The following is a 21,428-nucleotide window of genomic DNA, read 5'->3' on the forward strand; positions in this document are numbered from 1 at the left end:
AGATGGTTTCTGTATAACACATAGTAAAATAAATCGGCCCTGCTACAAAGGATGCTGCCAAAGTGATTCACTTTGTTTTGAATTTAACTGCAGTGTTTCCTCAGATGATAGTTATATGACAAATGGACCTGTTAAGTGGCAGAATTTGCAAGGAAGTGGACATAAAATAAAGACAGCAAATAATTAAATTTCAAAACTACACTTCCCCCCCCGAGTCTTCTAATCACTCTTATCACTCATTTATATATACCCATTATTCTGTTTACCTTCCTTCCTCTTCTTCAAAATGGTCTGAGTTTCTTTCTGAAGCACCCAGAAAGGAAAAAACCATTTGCAGAAGCCCTCGTTTTCAAAGAGTTGCAGTCCTTAGGCTGCAACCCTGTACATAACAACTGGAAGTCATGTAACAGCTTGACAGTACTGTATTGTAGTTATTGCTGCAAGGAATAAAGGCAAAATACAATAGGGCAGCATTCAAAATTCTCCAGGCACATTTTGCATCTGGCCATTGGCCACTTGCAACCAAGTGAAGGTGCCAGGATGTCTCCACCAGCTGGAGGTGCATGCTTGGGGATCTTTGGATCTTGACTGTTTTCACAAACTAGCAACACATCCTGTATAATTCTACCTGTTATATTTTATCTGCGCAATCAGAATGAATTGAAGGAACCAAAGCGTCGTATTGAAAAATGCAACTTTCGAGCTGAATGCCCCCAAAATAGCAATTTGGCATTCCATTTTGGTGACTAATAACCCTGGTTTAAGGAGCTATTAGACACCTAGCTTATATATCCAAGTTTCTAACACTGGAATGGGAGGCATTCAGCTCTGTGCTCTTCCAGGCATGATCAATACAAGCATTTCATTTTGCCTGATGGAACCACATCCCTTCTCTTTCCCTGTGTGCTTTTCTGGGGTTCTCCAGACCCATCAGAGCTGATTTAGGGGACATCCTATTTCAATAGCGGGACTTGTGCTGGTTCCTGCTAGCATATCTGCTTAGTTTAATTTGGCCCTCTGGCAGGTAAAGCATAGATATTCTGACTTGTTTTAAAGTCTTGTGATAACCTAACTGGGTAAGTGCTTAATCTTGGTTTGTGCCTAGCAGTTTTCAGACTTTTACCATTTCTTCATTGCCATGGCTGCCACAAACGACAAACACTCCCCTGTAGCCGAGTTTTGTTTTGTTTTTGAGGCGGAGAAGGTATCTATCAGGGACATTTTTCTACCACTACATATCAAATCAAATTTATTAAAACGGTCACAGACCAGCTTCAACTCGTACAGCAATCAAATAACAGAACATGAGAAGGATACAGAGAACAATACAAATGAAACATCAATTTAAAGTTAGAGAGCCTAAATTAAAATCAAATATTTGCATACCCCCACTAATTTCCTTTGAGAAGTTCTTGTTTCCTGCATCTAATGGCAGATACACAAAATTTAGCTACATTAATAGTAATTTCGGGGTCCTTATTATCTACCAAGGCTCTTAGGCATTGGAAATCAGGTACATTCTTGAACTTTTGTAAGGCCGGTGTGATGTAGGTCATTCGTAAGTCCTTGTAGAAACTACAGTGTAACAGTACATGTAAATTTGTTTCTACTTCCGACGAGCCACAAGGGGAGATACGTGCCTGCAGCAGGGCAGAAGGAACAACATTAAATCTAATGAGGGTAAACTAGTGTCTATACTTGGATATTTGTATTTTTGATACCACTACATAGCTCATTGAGAAAACACTAAAAAGCTTCCACCGGGGGATGGACGGACACAGTCTTCAGATCACTGTATAGCAGGGCAGGGTTCCACTGCCCATTACAGCACAAATATTAGCAAATTGCTCACAGCATGGTATTTAAGGCATGTTGCTGGCCCCATTCCTGCATGTGTCCCCTCAACTAAATAGGGCTGGGGGAAGACCTTGTATGCGGTAAATGCCTTGTGTTGTTGTTTTTAAATGGAGAGACAGGATATAAATATTATAATTAATAAATCATCTGTGCCACACATTGCAATTCTGATGCCAGCTTTTGTATCTGTGCCTCGGACCCCGAGGCAGAGGGTGGCTGTGTTGACTCGAGACAGACGAATTTCCTACCCTTGCACTAATATATGCTCGATTCAGTGAACCTTACACAACACCTTGTGGAGCCCAGTTGAAGTCTCAAGACAGTGTGGTGGGGATTACAGAACTCCACAACCATTTCTGGCCCCTCCTCATGCCTTTGTGTTCTACTGAAAGGCTGTTTGTGGTGATTAGGGGGATCTTCCAGGCCCGCAAGCTAGGTCTAGTGGTTGGGAATGGGCAAGAAGGGAGCAATGCTTCTGCTTGCACAGCTGGCTCTGTGGATCTCAGCTGCTGTGCTTTAGTGTGTTCCTGCATTTGTCAGACTCTGGATTTACATTATAAAATTAAATTATTCCAATATTTTGCTTGGCTTTCACTGCCTGTTGTCTTTGGCTCAAATGGCTCTCGGTGCCCTTGAGCTTAATGGTGTAATTAAAACACAGCAATTATAAATGTTTCTTGTTTACCTTTCATAAATACTTAAACACAGCATGAATTTCATTTCCCTAGCCTAAGCCAGTTTATCATGCGATAACACACACACACAGAACTACTATGACTAGTCATATTTATAGTGTAGACAGTGTTAGGCACTGAAAATAATCAAATTGTGTATCTTTTTTGCAGTGTATGCATGAGTGTGGAATGCAATTTTTTGAAAGATGTTTAGATGTTGCTTAAAACTTTTTTGAGAACCTATATTTTACTTTGATTTTGGGGGTGTCAGAAATGGAACAGAACTCAGCTTGTTCTGCTCTGGATGCAACCCTTTACCGTTTTCCACTATTGAAATATGACTGCTATTCTGGGAGTGTCAAGAAATGCAGGGTACCACATGTGGTGGACGTGTAAATTTGCAAAGGATTTATGGGAGATGATATATAATGAATGGGAAAAAAAGTTTAAAAGAACTTTTAATAAAAATACCAGAAACCTTCTTGTTAGGAATATTAGGAATGGAGGACCCCACAGACCCAAATAATTTATTTCTCTATGCAACTATGGCAGCCCGAATGGTATATGCTCAGAAATGGAAAGAGAGAACAATGCTAACAAAGGAGGAATAGCAGACAAAATTAATGGAGTACTGTATGTAGAACTAGCAAATTTAACTAGTAGAATAAGAGATCAGGAAGACAGAGTATTTAAGGAAGAGTGAAGAATGTTTGCAGAATATCTGAAAAACGTATGTTCACAGGTTAAAACGTTAGTAGGGTTAATGCAAATTCAGCAGTTTAAAGTATTGAAGATATAGGGGTAAGGGAGAAATATGAATATGGGAAATTAGAATATGCAGTCTTAATGGATAAATAAATGGAAGCATAGAAGGGGGAGGGAAGGACTTCCGGTCTGTCGCGGCGGAGAGAAGGACGCAGGGACTTCGCGCGCCGAAGTCCCTGGCTTCGCGGAGGGGGGGGGAAGTCCGCAGAGCGAGCGGACTCCCCGTAAAAGCACCGGGTAGAGAGTCCCGGTGACTCACGCGCTGCTCCGTTTGGTGGATCCCCCGCTGCCCGAGAGCTCAGTAGAGCGATCGAGAGCCGGCGGGGTGGAACCGCGGGAGCCATTTTGGGCTTAATCTTACCTCCGAGAAGTGAAGCTCCGAGTCCTGACCCGGCAAGCGGCGGATTCTTCCAAACAAAGTTAAAGGTTTCCATAAAGTAAGTGGAATTTTGATTACGGACTCTAAATTTAACAATCGGAAAAATAGGAGAGATTTTAAAGTAACGGAAGTCGGTCTCTTCCTAATGGAAAACTGGGAGGCGCTTTAAAAAATCTTAAGCCGAACAACGAAAAGCATTTGGAATTGTGGACCCGAAAGAAAGAAAGACTTTTTCGAACCCTCCCGAGTCCGGCACCCCTTGAGGTACAGCATTAAAAAGGGGGAGAGTGTTTTGACAGCTGTCAAAAGCTGTCAAACTGTCAAAAGACCGGGTGGATTTATTGTACTGTCGTGATCAGTAAAAATTGACTGAAAATGTGTTAGAACTATTTAACATTGGAACTAAGAATGGACTTGTGATTGAATCAAAAGACAAAGGAAAAGAGCAGCCAAAATGGAGTCGATCGTCTAAGGAAGGAATTTTCCAGCACCCTTTGTTCTCCACCTCCTGTTTGTCTGCGGTTAGGAAAAGTATGAAAACAAAGTACTCTCGAGCCTTCCAGGAGGCTGTGCTAAACTATCTACAAACATGGGAGGACATTTACAAGGAACGGCAACATCCCAATTTACCAGCAGATGAGGTTGAAGTCCAAGTCCAGGACTTAGAGGAAAATTTGAATTTGGAGACTGTGGAGATTGAAACTGGTTGCCAGGAGAAACAATTTGAGGAAAATTTTAAAGAGGACTTGGACTATAAAAAATATGCTTGGGATGAAGCAAAGCATGGACTTCAAAAGGAAGAAAAACAAGCAGAGCAAGAAAATGAGAAGCAAAGGAACTTGAGGTTTAATGGACTTGAAGATCCTGGAGGGGTTGGAATGTGGGGTGATGTCAGTGAGGAATGGGAAAGGCAGGGGCAGAGGGGGACAAGGGCCTGGAGACGGACATGGGAAAGAATGGGTGTGGGATGAAAATTTTAGTTAAAAGTTTTACTTTTAGTTTTTGAAAGACGGTTTTCGAAATTTTGGCCTGTTAACGGAAATGCTGATCCAATTGGGGGAAAAGACTTAGGGAGAGGAGATGGAGTGTAAAAATGAAAGAAAATAAGCTGGGTTTTCTGGAGGGAGACATAAGAACGGCTTAGGAAAGTATTTAAGTTAATGTAAATTTTTGTAAGCTAAGTTAGGTTTTTAGGCAGAAAGCTGCCTACTCTCCTCTCCTTACTCTGAGCTACTCAGTAGCAGGGAGTGCTCGGAGGGGTGAGGAGGGGATATAATGGAACCTTGGAAATGCTGTGCCCTACAGGTTCCTCTTGTGGCAGGAGGGGGCCTGTGGGAGGGCAGCATGGAAAAGGAGGAGGATTGAGTTAATAGTATAAGAAAAGGATTTTAAACTGAAATAGAAAACCCGCCATAAGCTTTTAGATTTTGTTCAGGGAAAACCAGGAGGAAGACTATCGAGGAAGTCACAATTATAAGGTTAAGATAATAAGAATTGGGGAGTTAAAATGCTCCCCTACTATTGTTATGTGTATATTTGTTCAAGTATGTTTATGAAAGAGCTGGGGAAAACCAATCCTCAGAGCTCCTCCATTCCTGTCCCTTCAGTGGCAGGGGGGGGGGGGGAAGAGGGGGGAGGAGGGAGGGGGGAAGTCAAACCCAGCTCACAATGGACCCCCTTTGATTCTCAAAGCGCACGGGTTTCACTGGTGGCAGAGGTGGACCAGTGGGTGGAGGGAAAACGAAGGGACAGTGTTGTATTGTATGGTTGTGTAGTTGTGTAGTTTGTTTAGTTTTGTTTGAAAATTAATAAAAATTATTATAAAAAAAAAGAAGGGGGAGGGAAGTCAGTTATTGATTGTACGATTATATTTAATGGAAAATTATAAATGAAATTGGGGGCGGGGAGAGAAATATGACTGTTATTCCATCTCCAGGCTTTGTTATTTCCAAAGAATAGTAAATACTTGACATGATTGGCATTGACATGATAGGGCACCTGGAGTGCTTTTGAAACTGGTGAGATACAAACTCCAAAATAAATAATAAATATAATTTACAACTAATGAATACATTTAATCATTTCCATTTCTTGCATACCGGTAGTTTTCAGCTACTCAGGGGAAGCAAGACAGCTGGTTCTGAAGCTTCATAGTCAAATCATCATTAATCCTTTGAGTAGCTTTGCATTAAATGTTTAGAGCTATCCAATATCTGTAAAGTTTATTTGATTCTAGCAGTACACAAGCCATTTCTATTCTACTTCAGCTACTACTGCTCTTGTTAGCTTGGAAATTTCATCTCATCTTATAAGGCCTCTGGCATGTGCCCTGGGGGGTGACAGCCATAATTAATTTGGCTTTCAGGGAAACTATTTTAAAATGCATTCCTTCTAGGAGTAACTTAATGCCTAATACCCTACAACTAGTTTATATTAGGGCAATAAATTACTATAATCCCCAAACTTTCTCCAGGTTTTTCCACTGATGAGACTCAATGTGGCTTATGGATAAAAACAAGAATCGCTTTTAAAAAAAACATAGAAAAATTCAATCATTGGAAACAACTAAACATTAATAGAATTAAAACTATATACAGTGGTACCTCTACTTACGAATAACTCTACTTACGAATGGAGCTCCGTCCGCCATCTTGGATGCAGTTTAGATAGTATTTTTTCTACTTACAAATTTTTAGATAGGGTTGCTTTGACTTACGAATTTTTTCTCCCAATGCATTCCTATGGGATTCGACTTACAAATTTTTTCGACTTACAAATGTGTGTTTGGAACGCATTAAATTCATAAGTAGAGGTACCACTGTACCTATATAAAATCTATTTAAAACATACACATAATTACAATAAAAACAGTAAGGAACGAGTCCTTTCATTAAAAGCACCCTTGACCTCAGGATTCCAGAATTTACAGCTGCCAGTTCTGAGGGAAGGCATGAAAGGGCCCATAGCACAGGTGGAGCTTGCCAGCTTGGGGAGTAGGTGTGTGATTCCTCAGCTGGAGTAGGCTCAGGTGAGGTTCAGTTGCCTTGTCAATCCCAGAAGCTATAACAGGAAAGTTGTCCTGGCCAGTCCATAGCTCTCCTGTAGGGTTGCCAGACTCAATAGAGGACAGGACTTCTGTGCCTTTAATTGCCCTGCTCTCTTTTGAGTCTGGAAACCTTAAAGAGAAACCAGCAGACCCTTTGTTTAATTTCCAAGCAAAGGGTCTGCTGGTTTCTCTTTAAGGTTTTCAGACTCAAAAGAGAGCAGGGCAATTAAAGGCACAGAAGTCCTGTCCTCTATTGAGTCTGGCAACCCTACTCTCCTGACAGATTATTTGGTTGGAGGCGGAGCTACAGTGTGGAAATAAAGGGTGAGATTGCCCCAACTACTGTGCCCGGGGTCTCCAATGTGGTGCGCCCAGCCCCCACTCACACTACTCCTATGTTGTGAAATTTGGGGGTTTTGCAGGGGGAAGACAAACACCTCCCTTGTTGAAAAAAATCCCTGTGGTGATGTTTGGCTGGGTGCTGTTTCTCTCCATGCTCCCTTCTTCCATTTTCTTTCCATCAGCCCAAAGGAAAGGCTTCAAACTGCCTTTCCCCACAAGATTTGTGGACCTCCCTGCCCTCCCCACTTGGCTACGCCCATGGGTAGAGGAGATGGGGAGGAAACGAAGCAACAGGCAGCCTTTCATGTGAACAACTTCAAATCCTTACCTAGTTTGGAGTGAGGCATCACTTTTTTATTTTTGGACTGCTGTTTTGTGCAAACATGGTAGATCACAAAAGGTGTATGTGCACGTGTGAACAAATACGCATGGATCTCTGGTTTTGTGGCTTGGAGCAACCCAACCATCCATAGACATGGCTGCACTTTTGTGCAAAGCTGTTAGACTGAGGTAAGCAGATACCAGTGTGCATGGCCATAATGACCTCAGGCAAGGCCAGCCCACCCTTTGAGAAAAATAAGTGGCTCACATAAATGTAAACTAAGCTTTTATAATAAAGAAAACTGTAAAATAACATAATGAGAGACACTAAATACAGCAACATGAGGCAAGTCTGAGGCAAGAAACAAGAGACAGTTGGTCCTTCTTAACTGACATTCTGAACTGAACACACACTGAAAGGAGGGGCTGATTCTGGAGCAAAGCCCAAGCCCACCAGATACCAAGCACTCTACTATTCAAATTAGGCCCCAGTGTTTTTCTTACAGCAGCACCCTCATGGGTGCCTCCTTTCATGCCCCCACCTGTGCCAGAGAAGCGGTGCCAGTATAGGTGCTGATTTCCTGCGAGATCTCATCAAAGTCTTGCAAGATGTCAAGGAGAGCAAAAGATCTCATGAGATTTGGGTGAGATCTTGCAAGCTCTTTCAGGGAATTGGCGCCAAAGCCAGCACTGCAGTGCTGATGCAACAGCTTCTCCAAGTGTCCCTATTTTCCAGGGACATACGTGATTTAGAGAAGCTGTCCTGGTTTCTGATTTCATCCTGGGATGTCCTGCTTTTCCTTAGGATGTTCCTATTTTCATTGGATAAATGAATGGTATGGAATTATCCGACCCCCCCCCCCGAGCCATCTGAAGGCAATCTTGTATAGGGAAGGGTTTTTTTAAAAAAAATTTAATGTTTAGTTTATGTTTTTTATATATGTTGGAAGCTGCCCAGAGTGGCTGGGGTGACCCAGTAAGATGTGTGGGGTATAAATAGTAAAATATCATTATGGAATGGGACGTCCCTATTTTCTTCGGAGAAATGTTGGAGGGTTTGTGGATCTCCCTCTTTGGAGATGTTTACAATGGTACCTTGGGTTACGTACTCAATCCGTTCCGGGGTGCCGTTCACACCCCGAAAAGTACGTACCCCGAGTGTCCATTTTGTGCATGCGCAAAGCGCAATATCGCTCTTCTGCGCATGCACAACCTGCGCAGAACATGCGTGCGGCGAAAAATACTTCCAGGTTTGCAGAGTACGCAACCCGAAAGTACACAACCCGAAGCATAGTTAACCCGAGGTATGACTGTACAGCTGGTCCCCCTGAGATCCTGAATTTAATCAGTTGCTTCCTGTTTGCTGTTCACCTTATTGTGTGATGCTGGTTTCGATTGCTATTTGCCTTTTTTATTGTGGCTTTATGAATACTGTTAGTCGCCTTCTTGTAGCTCTTTTAAAAACCATATGGGTGGTATACATGTGTTTTATTTAATGTAATGATTCATGAGTATTGGCTTAGGAGCTGTAGTCATGCGTAGAGGTGTCACGGTCCGGTCGGCGGGCGTCGGGACCAGAGGCAAGATGGTGGTGAAGAAGCAGGGTCGAGGAGCAAGGCAGAGGCGAAGGTCCACGGGGCACGAAGCAAGGGTCCAAGGAGCAAGAGTCAAGGCATCGGCAAGGCAAGGGTCCACGGAGCAAGAGGCCAGAGGCAACCAGGCAGGGAAAGCGTTGCTGTGGCAAAGAGCTGAAGGGAAATGCTGGGCTTTTATCCCTCCCAGCTCCTGCCACCAGGTGCAGTGAGATCTCAAGTGGCCTCACCTGGGTGACTACTCCTGGCCTCTCCAGCACAAGCTGATGTCTTCACCTGTGTGGCCACGCCTTGCTTCCCCAGCACAAGCTGAGGCAGGCCCCAGTCCTGCAAGGCACTACAGGCCCCAGAGCCTGACTCCTGCCCATACTCCTGACAGGAGGTGTATGGAAATCTGCAGTGTGAATATGGTAGAGAATATACCTTCTACATATTATGCTACTAGTGTGTCCAGTGTGTGTGAGAAAAGAATGGGAGAGTGAGAGTATGCACTAATATAGCAGGTTGTGATCTATAAAAATGTATGGTGTGTGTGTGTGTGAGAGAGAGAGAGAGTGAGTGAGTGAGTGAGAGAGAGAGCGCTTAAATGGATAAATGCTTTCAGCAGACAAGGTACAACCCCTTTCATCCATCATAATGGGACATACAAATAAACAAAGGTTTATTTGCCAAAAGTCTCCCCAAATAGAAATGTGTTTTATTTCTCCCAGAAACTTGGTCTTTAATGCAATGCTTTCACTTTTAATGAATGCTAAAGTTGCTTTTTTGCTGTAAATAGGATGCTGTGTAACAGGCTTTTTAAATAGGCGGCATAGGGAAATTATAATTGCCTCCAGGTGATCAGGTAGAAAGATTTTCAGTGGATGGCTAATGGCAGAAAACCAGCCAGCCCGCAGGAGCAGCCTTTCTGTTGTAATTAGGAAAACTGAACAGTGCTTTATCTGCATTGGTCCTCAGTGCAGTTGACTTGCAAGGGACAGCATAATTTCAGTACTTAATTAAACACAGAAGCCATTGATTCAGTCCTTGAATGGTTTTGCTGGCAGAGTCGGAAAAGATGGCATTTTTCTTTACTGACATCACTTTGTAATCTTTTCTATGCTACTGCAAATCACAAATAATGAATTTGATTGCACATGGCTAATCAGCACCCTTTATTCCCCCCTCTCTCCCCCTCTCTCCTTTTTGGCAAATGGAGTTACCACTAAAATTATCCCTTTTAGATTAATTAAAATCACACCAGAAATCCTACGGTTCCAAGTTCAGAGCCATTTGTTTTGAATTTTAGTATTCCCAATAATTTTTGCTTGTAAATATGTGAGAAATAGGCTTTTAAAAAACCTAATATACTACTTTTTAATATAAAAATATATACTATAAAGCAATTTTTATTGTCTCATTTCTTGATTAAATTGGAAAATTTTATGGAAATGTGTATTAAAACCTTCCACTCTTATACACTCTAAGGATTCTCAAGCATTTCTTTGGTAAGCCTCCCATAGTTTCAGCATCAAACATTTTCCTCAAACAATAGGGGAAAATTTGAAATCAGGAGAATTTGAAATCAAAACTTTGAAATCAGGAGAAGTACTGTACATGCCTTCTCCTTTTTCTCATATTCAGCTTCTGAATCCAAAAAAAAGAAAGCTCACAGCAGATAATTTGGTTTAAGAATGGACTTAATCCCATTTTGTGTAATATTGCGAATGAGTGAACTGAAGGTTTAGAACCCCCACTGTGCTTATTCACTCATAATTAATAATTTACCCTGGACAAAACATTTGCACAACATTCCATGCCTTCCAATTTCAACATTGTTTTGTTCCCAGCCTCCGTATTTCTGTTGACAGTCAATGCTCTTATGTAAAATATTAACCAAATGCATCGAGAAGGATAATGATGAGTGCTGGTGTCTAACGACTTCTAGAGGGCATTGCATTGACTACCTCTGTTACAAGCAAACCATGGGCATGTGCCTTCATTTTCTATCTGCTTAGTAGTCCGATCTCTATGGCTCAGGTGGTGCAGTGGCCACAACTAAGGTTGTTGTTGTTTAGTCGTGTCCGACTCTTCGTGACTCCATGGACCATAGCACGCCAGGCACTCCTGTCTTGCACTGCCTCCCGCAGTTTGGTCAAACTCATGTGTACTTCCCTTCAGATATCACACCAAACATAGTTTTTGTGTGTGTTTTTTAAAAAAGGTAAAAACCTTTCAAACCATTAGATTAAAAAAATCTGATTTGCTGCCTGATTGCTAACTTGGAATCATCAATTCAGACATGTCAAATCGTAGTGATGGTTTGGTGTGATGGTTCTGTCTGTTCTACAGACTTATAGCCATTCAGAACTCGTCGTTTCCTGATACATAGGTCACGCTACCAAGATTGCTGGAGGAAAAAGCTGAGTTAGATCTCCCTTACAGTTACCCCAAACTGGAGTTGCTGAGAAAACCACTTCCGCGCCTGCGATGGAGGTGGTGTTGTGGGCAGGCCTGACCGAACTCTCGCGATGGGGGCTGAGAGCTCAGCCCCTTCGCGATTGGCCGTTCCCGCCTCCATCAACCCCAGGCCGACCAATGAGGTCGTCTGGGGGCGGGGCTTGTCACCTTCAAAACAGCATGGAGGCGGGGCATAAGAAGAAGCGGGGCAGGTTACGTCATCACCTACCCAGCAAATGGAGAAGTATTCCGTTAAAGGTTTCTGGGGGCGGAGCTTTGTCCTGAACCTGGAGAGGTCAGGGTGGTCACAGGAGGTGTTCCGGTAGATGTACACCACTGGGCTCCTTTCTGGTGGCTAATTTCTCCCAGACTCCAACACACGGGTTGGTGTCAGATGTAGTCGGTTAGGTTCCAGTGCCTAAGCCAAAACCGCTCAACATCCGTAACCAATAAAGTTGTGGCCTTATTTGCCCACTTAAAATCTATCATTTGTGTCTTGTGTCTTATTCTCACGGGGAGGGAGGGACATCGCCACACAAGTAATGGGAGGCCAACTTATATGTGTTGAAATGTGGAGAAAGTATTGGGCTAGAGCAGGCATCCCCAAACTTCGACCCTCCAGCTGTTTTGGACTACAGTTCCCATCATCCCTGACCACTGGTCCTGTTAGCTAGGGATCATGGGAATTGTAGGCCAAAACATCTGGAGGGTCGCAGTTCGAGGATGCCTGGGATAGAGCATCACCTAGGGTGATGCAGGAACTGGTGGCTAGGCTGGAGGTAAGCAGGGTCTGTAATAATTTTAGATGTCAGAAATTATTCCACCTTTTGAGAAGCACAATGCAACTTTTGATAGGAAATTATTTGATAGATCAGCCTTAAAACTTTCTCTGTGGGCATCTTTTTGCACCTAGGCATCAGTGAAAAGTGTTATTATAAACGCCATCATTAGTAATGGGTGACTATCTCATTCAATTTGCTATGTATGTCCCCCTTTTTAAATTAAACTCATTTACAGTATGTAGGACCTTGATTTATTTGTTTTCAGTCCAGTCCTTTGTGGATCTGTAAAATCCTGCCACAACCTTCCTCCTCCCTGCTGGGAACTTTGAGGATCTCCCTCTCCTTCTGCCACCCACTACATGGCCATGGAAGTATCAACATGTTGTTGTAGCAGCAATGATTTAAGCCCTAGAAGGCAGCAGGAACAGTAATTCAGGATCCAGGGCTGCTAGACTTAGTGTTTTCTAATGTTTCTGGGTCTGCAGTCCTGAAAAATTGCAATTATCAGCACTTCTTGTGCCCAGGATTCTGGTGTAGAACATTAATGGTTGTCAAGATGACCAGGAATGGCTGTTTCTTTGGGCCCTTGGATCCTTACTAATGAGTTAGAAACTTTTGGAAGCTGCAACACCCACCAGTAATATCAGTTACAGTTAAGGCTGGATAGCTTTGGAAATGCTAGTCTTGGTATGGAGGTCTTTAAAGCAGTGACAGCTATTTTATACGATTAAGCATTATGAAGAATCAGGCCTTTCTTATCTCCCCCCCCCCAAAATCTGCTGACTTAATAAAGAAACGACTTAAAATGACGCTGATTATAGCTGACACATGTTAAATATGGCTGTCCCATGCCAGTTTTAGCTTTACTGTTATACCCTTAGTGATTTAATTTGTGTAGCTTAGAATAGATTTGTCTCCATGCATGCTGCTGTAGGAGTAAAAGTGTTCCCAATTAGAAATCTGGAGGTGGTATGCCTGGAGAGAGGAAAAACCCAGAATTTGAGATTGAAATAATTCAAGGCCCGAACCCTTTTATTTAAGCTGCTGTGTTTGTAATGATGGCGGGGAGTGGATTGTTGTTCTGTTTATGTTCCTTTCACAGTAAACTGCTTACTAAGAGTTACAAAACTTTCATTTTGGGGGGGGGAGTTATAAATTTGATAAAGAAGTCTTTAAGCTATTTATTCATTTAACCATGGTAGTTGTTACTTCTTGCCCTTCTGGTTTCAGGCAGGGGAGCAATTTCTGAAATGCCATTCTCAGGTTTTCCCAGTGTGATGGAGATAGAGTCTGTCTGCTAGCACTCTTTGCCGTTACACAAATCAAAACCAAAAGGGGGAAAGTATGGCGTTCAGGCAAGAGGTTGAAGCAAAACCTCCTTTCTCACACAGCAATTTATTTATTTCAGATTGTTTTTAACCCCCTCATCACCCATCCCAACCCAATAAAAATACCTGGGCAAATAAACAGATGTCAAATGTGCCAGTGCTTGGTGTATTTCCAGGGGGAAGGGACAGTGAGAGGGGAACCCCTTCCCCCAAGTTCTAATGACAATCTGGAACTAATGGAGTGGGGAGTTATAACCCTCTGCATCTGGGATGAAATGGACCACCTTGAGAAGCTCTTTTTCCAAAGCCCCACTGTAGCTGCAGTCCTTCTTATTGCTCCGTAAACTGCCCTTGAAACTTTTGGCTGCAGTTCAAGGAGATGTATTGGAAAAAATAGAATGTGGAGAAGCCCCATGACATGTGCAGAAGCTTCTTTGGAGTTTGATAAGACACCTCCTGTGAAGCAAAGAGGACAGTTTGTCTCCCAAAGGAGTCAAGTTTATGCTGGGGGTTGTAATTGGGTGAGAGACTGCTCTATTCTCAGGAAGCTGTGTGTTACCTCTGGTCACAGGAACTATCCCTTTGTTTACGTTGGGAACTTCCCGGACATATACAGGATTCATCTGCTTGAAAATAGCATCCGGGCGGAAACTCAGGTGTATGGCAACGCATGACTCAGAAGTGTTGGGTTTTTTGGAGAATTTCCTTTTAAAAAAGCTCATTTTTTATCTTTTTGTTGTTGCTGAGATATTGCAAAAGAAGCTCAACAACTTTGCTCAACAACTTTTTTGAAATATAGCAACCCTACTTTAGTTAGCAATACAAATGGGTTCAAGTTCCATTAAATTATATATCTCTCTGTAATACTTACTTTATTTTACTTATTTCAAAAAATTATTATGCCTCTGAATGAAAACAACAACAACAACCCTAAATTGTTCTGAGAATTATAAGGTCTAAGATATAAAATAAATGTACCAGGCAAACAAACAAAGAAACAAACAAACCACATGTCTGAAACAGTAGAGGAAAAAAGTCCTGAAACCATTTTGTCTCTCCCAAATTGACCTCAAATGTTTCTCTGCAAGGACAAAGGAAATGGGAAAACCTCCCCGTTGTCTCTTTGCTCCACAAATCCTGTCTTAAGGGCCTATCTGTGTATGAACAGGGTGAGCCTGTGAATTAAGTATTTATCGTCACTCTCGAAGTAACCCCATCAACAGGTTTCCTGCCAGACGGCCCCTTCTGTGATGTATGTATGATGTAATGGGGGGTGGTCTAGAGCTGGAGGGTGGGAATTTCAATAGTCTATATAGAACAGGCATCCCCAAACTGTGGCCCTCCAGAAGTTTTGGCCTACAACTCCCATGATCCCTAGCTAACAGGACCAGTGGTCGGGGAAGATGGGAGTTGTAGTCCAAAACATCTGGAGGGCCGAAGTTTGGGGATGCCTGATATAGGAGTTTGCACCCCATTGTTGGGGTTCCTCCTCCCTCCTGCATGTGGTGAGTGAGGACCCTGTTGCAACAGTTAATAAAGGTCAGTTAATAAAGGTATTAGCTGCATTGCTTCTCAATATTCTCTGGTTGGCCTCTGTTATTTTCTCCTACCAATAGAGAACCTACAAAAGGACTCTATATGGGCTCTTGGGTACCCCATAAGGGAAAAGGAGCATTTCTCTCCCCCCTCATAACAAAACCAACCCTAAAGCACTGTCTTCTTTGATATGACATTGTAACATCACACAGTTGGTAGGATACGTTTGTATTATCTCAGTGGTGCAGCAGCTCTTCAGGCACTTCCTTAGTTTGAGGGGCGGTCTTGCTATGGGATTTAAACGAGTGCACTTAATCCGACTGCTTTTATTTTTGGAGGAAAAAAAACAGTTGCAGGCCCTGATAGCACAACATGTTCTTGATCTAGAAGGGGCCCTTCAAGGTTTTCTCCTAGCTAATTATTATGGTTGAAAGTTTTCCTTAATGTAGACAGTACTTTTTGGGGGGAGGGGTTGCAAATATAAAAGCCAGGAATTTTTAGTTTTGCATCAGAGTTCCACACCAGTTTTTTTTCCACCAAAGTGAAAGCATAGTGGTTAAGCATTCTTTTGATCCTGACTTTAATGTTAAATTTTCTGTGTCCGTAGGCCTGTTACAAAAAGAATGAGCAACTCTTACCCTCTAAAGCAGGCGTCAGCAAACTTTTTCAGCAGGGGGCCGGTCCACTGTCCCTCAGACCTTGTGGGGGGCCGGACTGTATTTTGAAAAAAAGAAATGAACGGATTCCTATGCCCCACAAATAACCCAGAGATGCATTTTAAATAAAAGAACACATTCTACTCATGTAAAAACACGCTGATTCCCGGACTGTCCATGGGCTGGATTGAGGAGACAATTGGGCTGGATCTGGCCCCCGGGCCTTAGTTTGCCTACCCATGCTCTAGAGTACACCTGGGGAGACTGTCCTCCAGGCCTAGTTAGGCCCAGCAGGCATCTTCATTTGGCCCACAAGCCACACCCACTGGCGGAGGAAGAGGAGTGGGGGGGAGCGCACCGCCCCCGGCAGTGCGATCCCAGCAGGATGCCATTGCGGCTGCCCCCCCCCCTGCCCATGCTGGGTACCCTGCCCCTTCAGGCAGCACACCCCGGCCCCAGGACGTGTGCCATGCTACGCCCCCGCCTGCTCTCCGCCACTGGCCACATCCTGCATCACCCCCGACATATGTCAAGTGAGTGGTTTGTATTGAAGCTGCTTGCAAATTAACTTCAAACAAGAGCTCCTTTCAAGTTGTCACCTGGCATTCTAATAGCATCAGGTGATTAACAGTCAGGTGACCACTTTTCATATGCATTTTCCACACCTGCTCTAGAGCCTGAATTAATTTGTGTTGCAAGAATTGCACCTAAGGGATTGATGTGACTGACTTTATTAAAGATGCTTGCTTGGAGTCTGCTGTTTTATTTCATATTTATCTTTCTCTCTTAGTTATGAAAGCAACTGGACATTTGAATGAACGTTTAATTCACATCATTCATAGTGAGGTTGGCGGAAAGCCCTTTGCTTTCGAAGCCTCTCTATATTCCTGACTCTGTGAACAAACAAGTAGAGCAAACATTGTGATTAGAGTGTTTGGAAAAGAAGAATAAGGAAACTTTAGATCCTTGTAGTTAAGGTTTCTCAGTTGTAGAGATAAGGCATGAGGACCAATCCTAGCTGGTCAATATTGACTTCTCAGGATACAATCCACTATCACACACAGGTCTGGGAAATATACCTTGGAGAATTACTTTGTGATGGGTTTTTTTTTTAATGTTCCCTTGCAGTGTTTCAACTTTGCTGTTCCCCCACAGGTATGTACATCTGACTTGGGCAGCTGTTGCTACCTACATGCAAACTTGTGTGTGTGTATGCTATTTTACAATTGTGGAGTTACTTATGAAGGAAATCAAACACAACCATCACATTCTTCCTCTGCAGCTGTTGTCTGGTGTAGATGCATGACAATTTCATTTCTGGCAGTTTCTGTGTGGCAGATAGTCCATACACTGTTGAAGAACAAGTTTTTCCTTCTGAGAACTGTGTAGTTCCCCGTGATTCGTGCATACTGTTTTCAAGCTGCTGCTACTGCTGAAACTTGATGGCTTATGGAGTGTTGGAAGGGGTTAAGGAATAAGCTTTTGGAATGTATGTTTTGGTTAGGAATGCTCTAGACATCTTGACCCTCATTACCTTTATGTGTTAGGGGAGGTGGGGAACTCTACCTTCTTGTATGGCTTGTACAACCCTAAATTAATGCTTGACAAACACTCAAAAACTTAACCATGGCATATGTTATCCAGAGAGCTAATTATCTCTTTTTGGGAGCAAAGCCTTCTCTCCTTGCTGATTTGATTAACCAGCCGCAGCAGCAGCTGGCAGATCTGAATAGCTGAGTTGCAGTCAAGAAAGGTCAGAAGCGTAAACAATTCTCATGCTCAAAATGTTTTATTACTGAAGGCTGTAGAACTGCTCGTGAAAGGGCAGAGTTCCCGGCTACAAAAATACTGGGAGTAGCCTGAAGTCTGAAAAGTTGTACCTGACGGGTGCTAAGAAATGCCCACTGTTTTTAGCTCAGAAGAAAGTTCACAGCACAAAGCCTGCGGTATCATTCAGTGCAGTAAAACACCTGCATTGCAATGACACAGGAAATTAAAAAGGAGATGAACAAAAACAAAATAGTGATAAATGAAAGAGTAGCCCTGGTGTGACCTCCTGTCAAATCTGACCCTAAGTGGTGTTGGGAATTCCATTCCACCCTTGCTGCAGATATGTGGGATTGTTACAGGTCACATGTCTGTTTACATTCCATCACAGATTGTTGGAGACTCGTGAGTGGAACATCCGCTCTGTATTGCTTTTGTTTTCTCTCTCTCCGAGAAGAATTACAAGGAGAGAAGCCATGATTTCTTTGTCCTGATTTATGTACAATAAGCGTAGTCTAGTATCCACACCTTGAGCCAGATCTGCTGTGTGTTTACTCTGCTGAGTAACGTGCTCATGCACAGCAGCATGAGTCGCGGATGCATGCCGGAGGAGGATGACTGATGGATCTCCGCAGCAGCAAGGCTGAGAAGGGAGACACTCCGACTGGGGCCAAGCCAACTGGCTTTCTATCCCACGGTTCTGACAAGTGGTTCCCCTATCCAACAGCAGCTGCTCCTCTTCCCTTCTTTGAAGTAGGGATCAGGAAGCGAAGAGTGTGCAGGGCTCAGATCTTTCTAAACCATTTTGGGAAGCAGATATAAGGCATGGAAGGGAGAGGGACACATGGGGAGCAGTGAGAGTAATTGTGGGAAAAGTCCAATGGACTTCTCACACTTTTTGCCCTATTGCAGTGGCCCATTGGCAAAGCCAGGTGCCAAAGATGAGGGTGGAGATTTATCCTGAAGTCAGATAAATTTTCATTCAGGGCTGTTATGAGTTTAACATCTAGTTTAAACTGTTGAGGTTGCGTATGGCTCCAGCGTTTCTGAAAGTGTGAAACCTCTACTAATAACAATTAGGCTGGCCAAGAAGGCAATTACATCGTACTTGGCCTGTCCTGAGGAAAAATGCTGCATTGTACTGCCTATTCCCATGCTTCCTTCTTCCTAGCAATAAGTCTGTCATTTTCATGTGGAAAATATTTTGAAAGTGCAGCTTCCAAACCAACTGGAACAATGATTCAGCTGTGTCCAAAGGCTGCCTACACAGGAAGCTCTTTTTGCATCACCCCTGCACCGGTGGTGGCAATTGCAAAATGTTCCCCTTGTTGTGTGTTAATCTCATCTGCTATGTGAGGGCGCAAGTATTTAACTCAGGGTGAAAATTAAAGTCCATCTCAAAAAGTTCACACTGGGTTACAAACTATATTTATCTGGTTTTCTTTTCTCATCTTAAGTATTCTGTAAGGCAAAAGGACGATGACTTTACCAAGAATGCCTACTGGAATTCAAAGGGAACTGATACAGAAGGTACATCTGCCTAGAACATAGGAAAATGGAAAGCTGTGTTATAACCAACTCAGGCCATTGGTCCACCTAGCTAAGTATTGTCCACTTTGATTGGCAGCAGCTCTTGACGCAGGATTCTGTCCTATTCTCTACCTGGAGATGCCAGAGACTGAACTCATTAAAATGCATGCAGTCCTTGTAAGCCACATAGATTTCAAAAGGAGTACCTTGCCTGTTGCAAACCATAAAGACTCTGCGAGTTCTTCTGCGTTAGCTTTTTGCATTGTCCCTATTATTCCTGAGGACATTTTCCCCAAACCATTGCATTACACCAGAAGGTATAGTGCTGTGGGATTTGCTTAAAAAGCAACAGCTTGTTTGGAGATTCTATAGCAGCGGTAGTGCAGTTTTTTCAGGTATATAAATGTCTCACCTAGTTTTGAAGTGTGGTTGAACATGGTTGGTGATCCATTAATCCTGTGTCTTTGTATTTTCTGGTTCATGACCCAACTTCTGTTTCTTCCCTGCCTGTTCCTCTGACATTACATTTCCACATAGCTGTCATGAAATCTAGTTACCCTTCTTCCTTCTCTCAAATGAAAGTTTTTGTAGTACGTCATTAATAGCAAAAAGAAAACAAAAACACTCCCCCCTACGTTTAGGTTAGCGGAAGCATGCTGAGCTGTTAATTTGCTGGATCCTTTTGTTTCTGTACAAGTAGGGGCAAATTTGGGAGTGCATGCTAGTTTCACACAACTGGAGGTAATAATAAATTTCACTTTGTCCCATGAACAGGGCTGGCCCATACATGAGGCAAGGTGAGGTGACCTCCTCAGGCAGCAGCAAATCCAGCCTGCAAGAAATGTATTGCTTGCTACAGTGATGGCTGTGGCATGCATACCCCTTGGCGGCTGGATCTCCCTCTTCCTCGGCAGCCTTCTCAGTGCCGCCACTATTGTAGCATATCGGTGAATGGGAGGCATTGCTGGTCTCTTCCAATCTCCCTAGAGCGGGAAATGGTGGGGCTGCTCTCTGGGGTCTCATGCATAATTCAGAGTGCCCCCCCCCCGCATGACAGCCTTTGATTCTCACTTCAACCACTGGGTAATGTTGATTTGATTTCCTGCCTTGTTCCTGATATAGGTCTCCACTCACTCCTTCCCTGGAGAGAGGGGCATTTTTTGCATTGCCTCAGGTGCTGAAATGTCTTAGGCTGGTCCTGCCCATGACACCATATTCTGGAAGGGCAACATTATTTTTGGTCATTGAAGTGTAGAACCTGGGTATTCTGGGTGTTTGTTTTGCCATGCAGAACTTGAGAAGATGTGTGTGTGTGTGTGCGTGTGCGTGCAAGCAAGCACATCTCTACCTACATGGCCAGACTTCTTTTCATTGTTATTTTATTTCAATATTTTGACTCGTGTTAATGATTGGCTACCAGTCTTTAATTGGGAGGCTCATCAAGGGCTAGCTCTTCAACTATAGGCCTTTGTGCTTTCAGACAACGAGTGGTGCTTTCCAATATGTATAATTAAAAAGTGGTGATTCCAAGATAGTAGTAGATTAGCCTACTGTAATGTATCTAAAGACCTCTGCATCATTCTGGTTAATGTCACGCAGAACATGGAAGATAGCTGTTAACAAATCAAATGCTGATTGTAAGTTGCTTAGCAATTTCATTCTCTTTGCAGATTCAGGAAATTGAATGGCCAATTTTAAGTCTCACATCTGAAAATGGCCTTATTTGTCAGCTGATTTTTGTGCTTTGCATTGTTTCTGAAGCTAGTACAGGGCTTGGCCTGTTGTCTCACTCTATCGTGCAGGAAGTGGGACTGATTGAAGCGGCAACTATAGGAAATGATGCTTTCCTCCCTACAATTTGAGAATAACTTATGCGACTTGGCCAGTATACATTTCATAAAGATTAATAAGGTAATAATAATTTGACTCTGGAACTGCGAAGTGAAATTCTGCACAGTGCATTCTAGTTTATTTGATGGGGTTTCCTTCACAAAAGTGTTGCAGTTTATTGAGGTAATAAGTTAAATGCATTTCAGGTGTCAACAAGCCTTTCCATTTTATCATCTGCTTATGAGTATAACATTTTATATATTTGAAAGAATAGAGATGGAAAAGGGGAGAGGCGGGGACCCAGAAAGTCCCCCTGCCTACTCCCCTCTTTTTTAAAAAACTTTTGATCCCATGCTGCTTCTTGTTTTTCTTCCCACATCCTTGCCTCATCACCCTTTTGACTCCCAACCCCATACCAGCTTTCCTGAAGACATAGTAACACTATTTGGCTTACCTCATAGGCATCCAATGTGGTTCCCTCCAGATGTTGTTGAACTAAAACTCCCACCAGCCAATGGACAGGGATGGTGGGAGTTGTAGTCTGACAACATCTGGAGGGCACCCCAATGGCGACTGCTGGCTTA

The 21,428-nt window shown here is 43.0% G+C and overlaps 1 protein-coding gene and 1 long non-coding RNA gene across 4 annotated transcripts in view; both read left to right on the forward strand.

Moving 5' to 3' along the window:
- PRKCA (protein kinase C alpha) overlaps positions 1–21,428 on the forward strand; it is a 211,982-nt gene that overhangs the window by 58,740 nt on the left and 131,814 nt on the right. The window lies entirely within an intron of this gene.
- On the forward strand, positions 6,945–16,636 carry LOC132591758 (uncharacterized). The gene is made up of 2 exons (XR_009557212.1): positions 6,945–7,573; positions 7,870–16,636. It is a non-coding gene; the product is annotated as an uncharacterized LOC132591758 (long non-coding RNA).

This window comes from Zootoca vivipara, chromosome 2 (assembly GCF_963506605.1).
Source record: "Zootoca vivipara chromosome 2, rZooViv1.1, whole genome shotgun sequence".
NCBI lineage: Eukaryota > Metazoa > Chordata > Lepidosauria > Squamata > Lacertidae > Zootoca > Zootoca vivipara.